Source organism: Cylas formicarius, unplaced genomic scaffold (assembly GCF_029955315.1).
Source record: "Cylas formicarius isolate icCylForm1 unplaced genomic scaffold, icCylForm1.1 PGA_scaffold_12__32_contigs__length_19106922, whole genome shotgun sequence".
Lineage (NCBI taxonomy): Eukaryota > Metazoa > Arthropoda > Insecta > Coleoptera > Brentidae > Cylas > Cylas formicarius.
The window spans coordinates 3,913,174-3,923,292 of record NW_026844225.1 but is presented as its reverse complement, the minus strand read 5'-3'; the positions used below and the strand labels follow the sequence as shown (position 1 = coordinate 3,923,292).

Genomic DNA, 10,119 nt, shown 5'->3' with positions numbered 1-10,119 from the left:
CTCCTGGTTGGATGCGCTGAGTAAAAGACAAATTTTTATTAGCCGTTAGCATTTTTATAATTTTTTCAGTTTTTAAAATAAATTTAAAACAAGACGACTTGCATTTCCAGATTGTATTCTCTTTGTCTCTCAACATCTATTCACTTTTTCCCATCACCAAATAGGATATATTAAAAAAGAACCTACATATATCTCGATTATTATCAACTGTCGAAGACTTTTCAGAGGATGCACTGAGGAAAATATTAAATTTTATTATCTGTTAGTCGTTTTATGACTTTTTCCTTTAAAAAAAAAACAAAACTTCTTGGATTGAAGGAATAGTGTGTTAAAATGTTGTTCTTGTAAAAACAATTAAGGAACACTAAAAACAAAATTGGATACCTCTATTTCAAGTATTTCAAGTATTATCAACTTTCGAAATCAATACGTTTGGTCAAATTGCTACTTTCTCTATGTTCATTGAAAAAATTAAATTTGGCAACACAGAGGGAAGCAAAATGGTGCACTGAATGAAAAGTATAAATAAATGGTGGCAATTTAATACTTGGTGTAGACATAGTATACCATACAGTATATTTTATTTATTTCACTGCGCGCATCATTTTGCTTCCATTTACGGAAAAAGTAGACAGCGTCGCTGGGCGATATTCTAAGGTTAAATCATAATATCGGATGCATATTAGTTATCCAGCTCGCATGGTTTAAGTATGTGCAAAATGGAGAATGAAGTAAAACAGTAAATTGTTAACTAAGAAAAATGATGATATTATATTTTAGTAACTTTTGCAGGGTGATTTTTCGCCACATTCTACATTCGACGATAGCGATGCCGACGCAGAAGTTTTTCCAGATAGATCGTCGTCAGACTCAGAAATAGAGATCTGTAAATTTAAGAAGGTAATAATAAATAACTTGGACGATTACCCAAGAGCAAGAAACTTTCCGCTAAAAAACAAAACAATTCTTTGCTTTGATCGTTTAATTATTTTTTTTTCTTGTGTTTGGCTTCTTTTCACATACACTTTCTTATTATATTTTCAAATAAGTGAGGGAGTGTTAAACCATACCTTGGAAGTTTCTTTTTGTGGTAATTTAACAAGGTATCTTGCAATATAAAAAAATATATTTAAAGCATATCATAACATTTTGGTTGCAAATCGTCGGTTTCAGTCAATTTTTTCAAAACTGGTTCAGTGATTTAGAGGCTTTATCTCTAGTCTTTTATTCTAGTATAAACAAGAATGTCTTCACTTTGCTTTGTCATGTTATTTTAACATTCTATAACCTGGTTTTCATTTACAGAAAATTACGGTTTTGCAGAATATTCGAGTGCAAAATTCAGAGGAATCCAACCAGACTCTGTAAGTATTGTCAGCTATTGGTGGCGTATATTTTACGGATTAAAAACCGTTTCAGGACGAAACCACGGATACAAAAATAAACACAATTAAAGCTTTGAGAAATACAAAAGAAAATAAAAAATATACTAGGAAAAAGGACGTGTGCTACTTTTGCGAAAGCAATGTTCAAAATTTTCCTCGACATATCGAAAGGAATCACCCGTATGAATTAGAAGTATTGCAAATTTTTTCCAAACCTAAAAAGAGTGAGGAAAGCAGAAAACTTTTAGCCCTATTAAAAAAGAAGGGCAATTTTATTAAAAATTCCGAAGCTTGTGTCAAACCGATGAAAGAAGCACGGGAGCCAGAGAACTCATTTTTGCCATGCACAAACTGCTTGGGATTTTACAGATCGAAATTTTTATATCGACACACAAAGAAGGGCTAGTTCATCAAAAAATGCTCAAGTTGCAAGTCAAAACTTTTTGATAAAAAATTTGACCGGAATTGACCAACAATTAAAAGATCAGGTTTTTCCTAGAATGAGACCTGATAAGATTTCTTTAGAGGCAAAGAATGACTTTTTAATATGTGCCTTTGGAGCTCGTTATCTTAAGACACATCGCGAAAAACATTTTATTAATGTTACAAGTAGAAAAATGCGAGAGTTGTCAAGAATTTTATTAGAGCTTAAAAAAATGGATCCAAGCATAGCAAATCTATTTGAAGCATTGCACCCAAAGCACTACGATAAACTGGTGGAAGCTACAAAATCTGTGGCAAGATTTGACAGCATTAAGGAAGTGTTTGTAGCACCCACATATGCTATGAATATTTCCACATCTCTGAGACAGTGTTGCGATATTGCAACTTATATGACCATAAAAAGTGAACCATCAGTTGAAACGGCAAATATTGAATCTCGATTTAAAACGATGGTAAATTTATTAGCATCTAACTGGCGATTTGATATATCGAGTCGAGCTGGCAATGATCTAAACATCAATAAATTTAATAAAATAACAATTGTTCCCCTAGCGTCTGATCTAAAACTTCTAAAAGAATACTTAATATCTACTGCAAAAGAAGCTGCCAATTTACTGTCTACAAATGCAATGAATGTCAATGCCTTCTTAATTTTGATGGAGACAGTGTATTGTAGAATTATTTCATTGAATAGAAGGAGACCAGGAGAATTACAGCGGTTATTAAAGGATACTTACGTTGCTTCAGAAAAATCATCAAACTCTTACGAAGAATTTAGTGAAGTTATCTCGAAAGCAGAAAAAAATTTGTTACAACACTTTAAAAGAATAGTGATTAGAGGAAAGAGAAGTAGACGAGTGCCAGTCATATTTAGTCACGATATGCAGGTACATATTGATCAAGTACTACAGGCGAGATCAAATTTCGTCAATGACAACAACCCCTACCTTTTTGCAAACCCTAACACGAATACTCCAATATGTGGCTACAAAGTTGTTGCAAAATATGCTAAAGGTTGTGGCGCTATTTGTGTGAAGCTATAACATGCACAAGGCTACGAAAACATCTTGCAACGCTAACACAATTATTCAATCTAACCGAAAATGAAATTGAACAACTGTCAAATTTCATGGGCCATACATCCAACGTGCATAGAGGATCATATAGATTGCCAGACGATGTCTATCAGACAACAAAGATATCCAAGCTTCTTCTTTTAATGGAAAAAGGAGAGGCAGGTGTTCATAAGGGGAAAAGCTTGGACGAAATTACAATTGATTTAGAAGAAAATCTTTTAAATGAAGAAACTAGCGAAGATGAAGATCTAGAAACTTCGACGAAAACAAGTAGGAAAATGGAAAAAGAAACAAAAGATATGGATCAAATCGAAGAATTAATCCAGGATGTAAAAAAACAGGAAAAAGCATTAGTTTAGAACCAGTTTTAGAAGTAAAGGACAAAAAGCGAAAAAGGATTTTGATTCCATGGACAGAAGAACAAAAAAATGTAGTTACATTCTATTTTTCAAAACAAATAAAAAATAAGAAGGCACCCAAATGCGAAGAATTGAAGGAACTATACCCAGCGTTGCTTCAAAATAAAGATTGGCATAAAATTAAAGTTTTTGTACAAAATCAATATTAAAAAAAAAAATAAATAAATAAAATAAATAATTGTGTTCTTGAAAAGCGTTTTATTTAGTACATGAACCACCAATGATTTTTTAAAGAAACGTCGGCACGCTGTCGACGGTAGATTGACTCCTTCTAGATTTTTCCTCGGTTAGGAATGGTCGCTGACAACCAAAATCTGTGGAAAAGAAATCCAGCAGAAGTCAATGTACAACCAGCTTTCCCTAAAAAAGCAAAATAATGCGCTGAGTAGAACAAGTACTATCTGGCGTAGGCCGTCGCTACCTCGAATTAAATTGCTGCCGGTGAGATTTAGTTGTCATTCAATGAATCATGTTACTTCTTGAGAGCTCCATAAGACAACAACAAAAAAAACAATTGAATTAGGGCAAATGGTGGATTGGTAATGCCTCAGTGTGCTGACAGTGTGTGAGAATGGGACTAGTGGTGACCTGACATGTTTTTGTCACAGCCGGCATTAGAATTACACCACCCGCAATTCATCTGCTTTTTATGACTATATGTATAGTCCTAATATATCAAAAACTGACATGTAGAATATTTTGACTTGTACAATTTTTTATATGAGTAATACGTTTGTTATCTTTCTCAAGTAATATACAGTTCATCAGGAGGTTTATTTTGCACCCACCTATGTGGTTACGTGCGAAGTAAATATTATAAACTTGGCAACATCTGTGGACGCAAAATAATTTTATAGTGTGCCGTATATTCCCCCTCCAGAAGAATACGGATGAAATTTGTTTTAGCATATGAAAGAAAATTATACAAAAAGGACGCAAATTAGATATTTTGTACTGGATGTAAAAAGTTGTGCAATTTGAAAAAAAAATGTATATTTAAATTTTTGTGTTTTCGGAAAATAAAGTACATTACGTTTAACCTATTTTTTTTCTCTTCAATATACATGCAGTATATATAGTGTAGCATGCTTAATTGCAAAGTTGCAGAATAGTCGCAAAGTGAAATGATGCAAAATAACAGCGGGATCTAAATATATACATATATACATATATATATATATATATATATATATATATATATATATATATATATATATATATATATATATATATATATATATATATATATATATATATATATATATATATATCCATCTGGGGTCACGAGATGCCCTAAATAAGCTACTTCCTTTCGAAGAAATTCACACTTGTCAGGTTGGAGTTTGAGGTTTGCACCACGAAGGCGTTTGAAGACATCAGTTAACCTTTGTATATGTTCGTGTATGGTAGCGGAATAAACGATAATATCGTCCATGTAAACGAGACATCGTTCGTTTTGAAGACCTAAGAGAATGTTGTCCATGACACGTTGGAAAGTGGATGGAGAATTTTTTAGTCCGAAGGGTAAACGGAGAAATTCAAAATGACCATTTTCAACTGAAAATGCAGTTTTAGCAACGTCCTTGGGATCAATTTCAATTTGGTGAAACCCAGAGGCTAGGTCCAAAGTAGTGAAATATTGACATCTGCCTAACTGGTCTAAGAGATCGGAAATATTGGGAAGAGGGTATCTATCGTCGATAGAGACTTCATTTAGTTTGCGATAGTCGATGACTACGCGCAATTTTTGTTTCATAGAAGCGTCTAATTTTTTTGGGACAACCCAAACAGGGGAAGACCATGGAGACGTGGAAGGACGAATGATTCCTTGTTCGAGCATTTTGTTGATTTGTGACTTTACTTCTTGTTTGTGGACATGTGGGTACCTATATGATTTTGTAAAAATCGGTCTGGCGTTGTTCGTTTCAATAGTATGTTTAATTTCATTAGTAAAACTTAAATGATCTCCTTCTAAATAGAATATATCAGAAAAATCAAGACATAGTTGTGTTATTAATTCTTTTTCTTCTTCGTTTAAATGATCGGTGCGTAACTGGGATTGAATTATACCGCGCCTATCAACAGGTTGAGAGTTAAGATTGAAAATATTATTTAATTCTTTTTCGTTAGGATTTGTATTAAAAGGTTCGATAGATAAATTTGAAAAATCTATAGTTTTTGGGATAGCATTAGCGTTAATAACAGTAGTAAAAAATTCACCTTTGTTATTTACTTTAACTAAAGCATTAGGTAACCTAACTTTTTCGCATTCTTGAGAGTGGAGAATAGCGTCTGTGTTTGTTAAACTACATTTTAATTTGAAAATTCTTTCGGTCCTAGGTTCGATTGAAATTCGATTTTGAATATTTTGTTCAGGTTTTTTACAAATTTTGGGAAGAACAGATTCGTGTCCTACTTTACGTAAAGGCATTGTTTTGAAATTCGTTATAAGTTTTTTGGACTTTAAATCGATTATACATTGGTAGTGATGAAGAAAATCTAAACCGAGAATTCCGTCAAATTCGATATCAAGATCGTAAAGATAGACTTTATGTTTGTCGTTATCGGTGAATGGAATAAGTGTGGATTCTTTAATAAAAAGTGTTTGATTTGTTATACCTTGGATGGTAATATTTTCCTTAACTCGTGTTCTGTAATTTTCAGCGGTTTTATATTTAAAGATAGAAATACCTGCGCCTGTATCTATTAATATTTTGAATTTTTGCGTAGCGTCAAAAATATAGTATAAATTGTTAGAATTTACCGTAAGAAGAGGGTTTAACAGAAGTTCTGTTCTGGAAAGTTTAGATTGGGATTCATGTTGTCTAAATTCAGGGTTTGAATTTGGGAATTGATTTCGAAAATCGGGTCTGGAGACATTTCGTCTCGGTGGGATATCGTAAGGGCTTTCTTGAAAATCCTGCTCTGGTTCGCAGTTTTCTGGATGGTTAGAATAATGATTTTGAAGTTCATTATCTTCTTGAAGAGTGTAATTTTCATGTGAAAATTCCTGGGAATTTCCGGAATAACCGTCGATGTAGATCGGGTTTGAGTTTACATGATGAGTTCGCTGCGGGTTTGGATTCATAAAATGTGGCTTAGGATAAGAGTTTGAAGATTTCATCGGTATTTGATTCGAGTTGTTGCTAATGTTGCTTTGTTGGAACCAATTAGAAGGTCGCTGTGGATATTGCGAAAAATTTGGTTTGACATGCTGATACGTACTTCTACATTGATTTGAAGTATGGCCAATTTTATTACACAAAGTGCATTTGGGTTGCTGAAGAGGGGTTCGAATATTCGCAGAATGCGATTTAGGAGAATTTAATTTGACAGATTTTTGATTTTCAAAATATGAGAGTTGGAGTTCTCGACGAATCCTTGCTTGGGCTTCTAAAAGTGAAGTGGGATTACTAGTACGAATGAGTTGACCTAATCTAGGTTCTAAACCTGTAAGAAGTGTATTAAGGGTCATAGTCTCAATTAAAGATATCTGAGCATCCTTTTGCTCTTTGGATCCTAATGTGGTGGATTTTTGAACACATGAATGTATTTTCGCATTCAGGACTTGAAGACGATTGAAAAATGTTAATGCTGATTCATTGGGCAATTGTTTAAGACGTTGAAGGTCATGAATTAGGGAAGGCAAATCTCTAGAATCACCAAAGTGTAGAGTTAATTGTTTCTTTATTTCTAGATATGAATCAGGATTCCTAGAATTAATTAATTGAGCTGCTTTACCGCGGAGCTTATTTTTAATGTGAATCACTAAAAGAATTTTTTGTTGCGTTGTTGCCATATTATAAGCACAATCACACGCGTTTATAAAATTTCCTAAAAAGATTTGGTCGCCCTCAAATTCAGGTACGATACAGAAAATTTCCGAATGTTTATATGGTTCAACTTCCAGCATTGTACTAGGTTCGTCTGATTGAGTTGCCATTATTTTAGGTTTTAAGAAAAAGCAAATAAATTTATAAGAAGTTCAAACACAATTGTTTTTTGTTTTAAATATTGCCAAGTTAAACTTGAAGACTAAAATTTAATCAAAATAATTATCGCGGAACGATTCTACGTTGGGAAATTCAATAAATAGGTAATTTTCAACCTTGGGTAATCGAACGTAATAAATTCAACAATGTTGCAAATTAAAAATAAAATTATTCATAACGATTCTTAACACTTACAGTACTATTTTCATTGCTGCCTTTCGAGACGGTTGATGGGTTTATCCTTGTTCCGGTACGATGGGCTGTCTTCGTTGTTCCCTAGATTTAGGGGTCGGAATCTGCCGCCACTAGTTAGAATACTCGTGTTCTAGCAAAGTGAACAGATCCTACTCCGAATTCTTGCCTCTCGAAACGGTGATGGAAGGTTCCTTGTTCCGGCACGACTGGGCTGCGATGGTTCTTCTTTCCGTCTAAGGGATTGGAATCCGCCGTCACTAGTTAGAATACTCGTGTTCTAGCAACGTGAACGGATCCTACTGACTGCGCCAATTTTTATATTTCACTTTTCAAAAATAACTTTTTTAAAAAATATATTTATTAACTTTAAATTAAAATAAAAATCAAAATGAATTTGGACGTAATAACCTCGTGACGAGAGAATGTTATTAGACCGTTAAAATACAAGTAAAAATGGACATAATAACCTCGTGATGAGAGAATGTTATCAGACTGTTAAAATCAAACTAAAAATGGACATAATAACCTCGTGATGAGAGAATGTTATCAGACCACGTTTTACAATAGAAATTAGTATTTATAATAAATTTATGCTGACGTTGACGGGGTCGACGGCTGCGGATGTTGCGACATATCGTTGACACGACGTTTTCGCAATCGTTGCACTCTTGCAGGTCGGTGGCATTTAACCCATGTGGACAATAGGATTTCCGGATATAACAGCTCCCCCATTAAGTGAAAAGGTGGAGCCTTGCTGCAGCTTTCGTAGACTAATTAAAGCGTAGCTTCTCTGGTAGTTACTTCTGGGTGGATGCTAGTCCGTCTTTTCGGAGTTAGTGATTTGAGTTGCATCGGGAGCAGGGGTCTTCGACCTGGCTTCGGAGGTTGTCGAGGATCGTTACCATCGGCGATGCTGAGTATTGTCGGTTTCTTTCTCCGGCATTTGCAAATGAAACAGCAAAGTATTAATTTCAGGGGTTTCAACTCTGGGGGTTGAAACTGGAATTTGAGAACAGCAATCATATGGAATCTTAACGGCGTGGCTCTTGTAGGTCACGTTCTTATATTCTTCGACACAGTGTTTAGCTCGTACTCTGGAGCTTCCAATAAATGCACTCGAATTTGTTTGCAGCTTTTTAGATCTTCAGGTATTACATAGAGTAAAGAATCGTCATCACGCGCAATATATTTTATTATTGTTGCAATTATATGAAATAAACGTGTTCGATTGTCCAAAATTGGAATAGGTAAAACACGATACAATGTGTATATTTCAGGTTCTATTAAGGGAATTCTTGGTACAAAAACAATTTTATTTTCAGTTTGAAATGCTTCTAGCTCCATAATATCTACGTACCTTGCAATGCTCGAAGAATAGGGAGGTAGTGATAAATTATATTTTTTTTTGTCAAGGATTTTGAAATTTCCTGAAGAGAAATGACTAAATCTCGTGGGTAAATAATAGAGCAATGTAAAACTTTGATTCGTGTGAACGTGATTGCGTTTAATATATCGCTGAGGTAAGACTCTAGGTATACATAACCTTCCGTAAAGCTTTCGCAAAGATTAAGTGTTTTAATTTGACATTCGTAAAATGCTACGGTGTCCGAAATATCATAGAGATTTTTAAATTTGAGTTAGATCTTGATTAAAAGTTTCTTCGTCGATTCGGAGAGTTTAAATTGTAGAATTAAAAGATTTTGTTACTTTATTTATACATTCATTAAAGTATTCGCCGTCTGTAGAGTCTAGGTTTCCGGTAATTAATTTAAAAATAGTTCTTACACCGTTAATTAAACCGCGTTTAGTTCTAAAATTAAAATTTTCAGTGTTGATAGTAATTTCTGAAAATTTCTCTTCGACTGAGTCAGCAATTTTATTTAGGAGACTAAAATGAGTTTGGATACTTGTTTTGAAGGCTGTCGTACGAGGAAAAGAATCGTCTAACATTTTTTATGAGAGAGGAAAGTATTTTGTTATTATGTCGTATGGTTTCTCGCAGAGGTTTTAGTTTTTTTTATAAACTAGCAGCTTCCATTTGTTGTTGGATACTTTTAGACTACTTTCTTCATGGTATAAGATGCCTACTGTATTATTTACTGGAGTAATGAGGATTTGGGGTGTGACCGTAGAGATCAGTCCCAAGATCTTGAAAGAAATTTAATTTAATCGTAATAAGGTTAAAACTTGTCAAAATTAAATTTTGAAACTTGTTCGGTAGCTAAATTTTTGACAGTGGCTGAAGTTTCAAATACTTCAAGAATTTCATACGAACCGTTAAATTTATTCTGAGTTTTATCGCTAATTTGAGTTTCCTTAACATAAACTTTATCTCCTACATTATATTTAGTCATATTGGATTTTTGTTTTTGTTGATCAGTGCGGGTACGCGCGACTCTGTAATAATGCTGCATGCGATTATTTAGGTCTCGGATGTATTTGGTGATGAGTTGTTCTTCATTATACAGAATTTCTGGAGGCCTACTTGAAGTGTGCCCAAATATTAGTTCATAAGGGGAAAAACCATGCGTTTTATTCTTTGTGTTGTTGTAGCAGATTATTGCGTATGGAAGAGCATGAAAGGGGTGTTCTTTTGGATTTTCGGCTT

At 33.9% G+C, this 10,119-nt stretch overlaps 1 long non-coding RNA gene across 1 annotated transcript; it reads left to right on the top strand.

The window, feature by feature from the left end:
• The first annotated feature begins 843 nt into the window (after positions 1-843).
• LOC132708642 (uncharacterized) lies at positions 844-1,473 on the top strand. Its single transcript, XR_009620008.1, has 3 exons — positions 844-900; positions 1,306-1,364; positions 1,420-1,473. It is a non-coding gene; the product is annotated as an uncharacterized LOC132708642 (long non-coding RNA).
• The last annotated feature ends 8,646 nt before the right edge of the window (positions 1,474-10,119 follow it).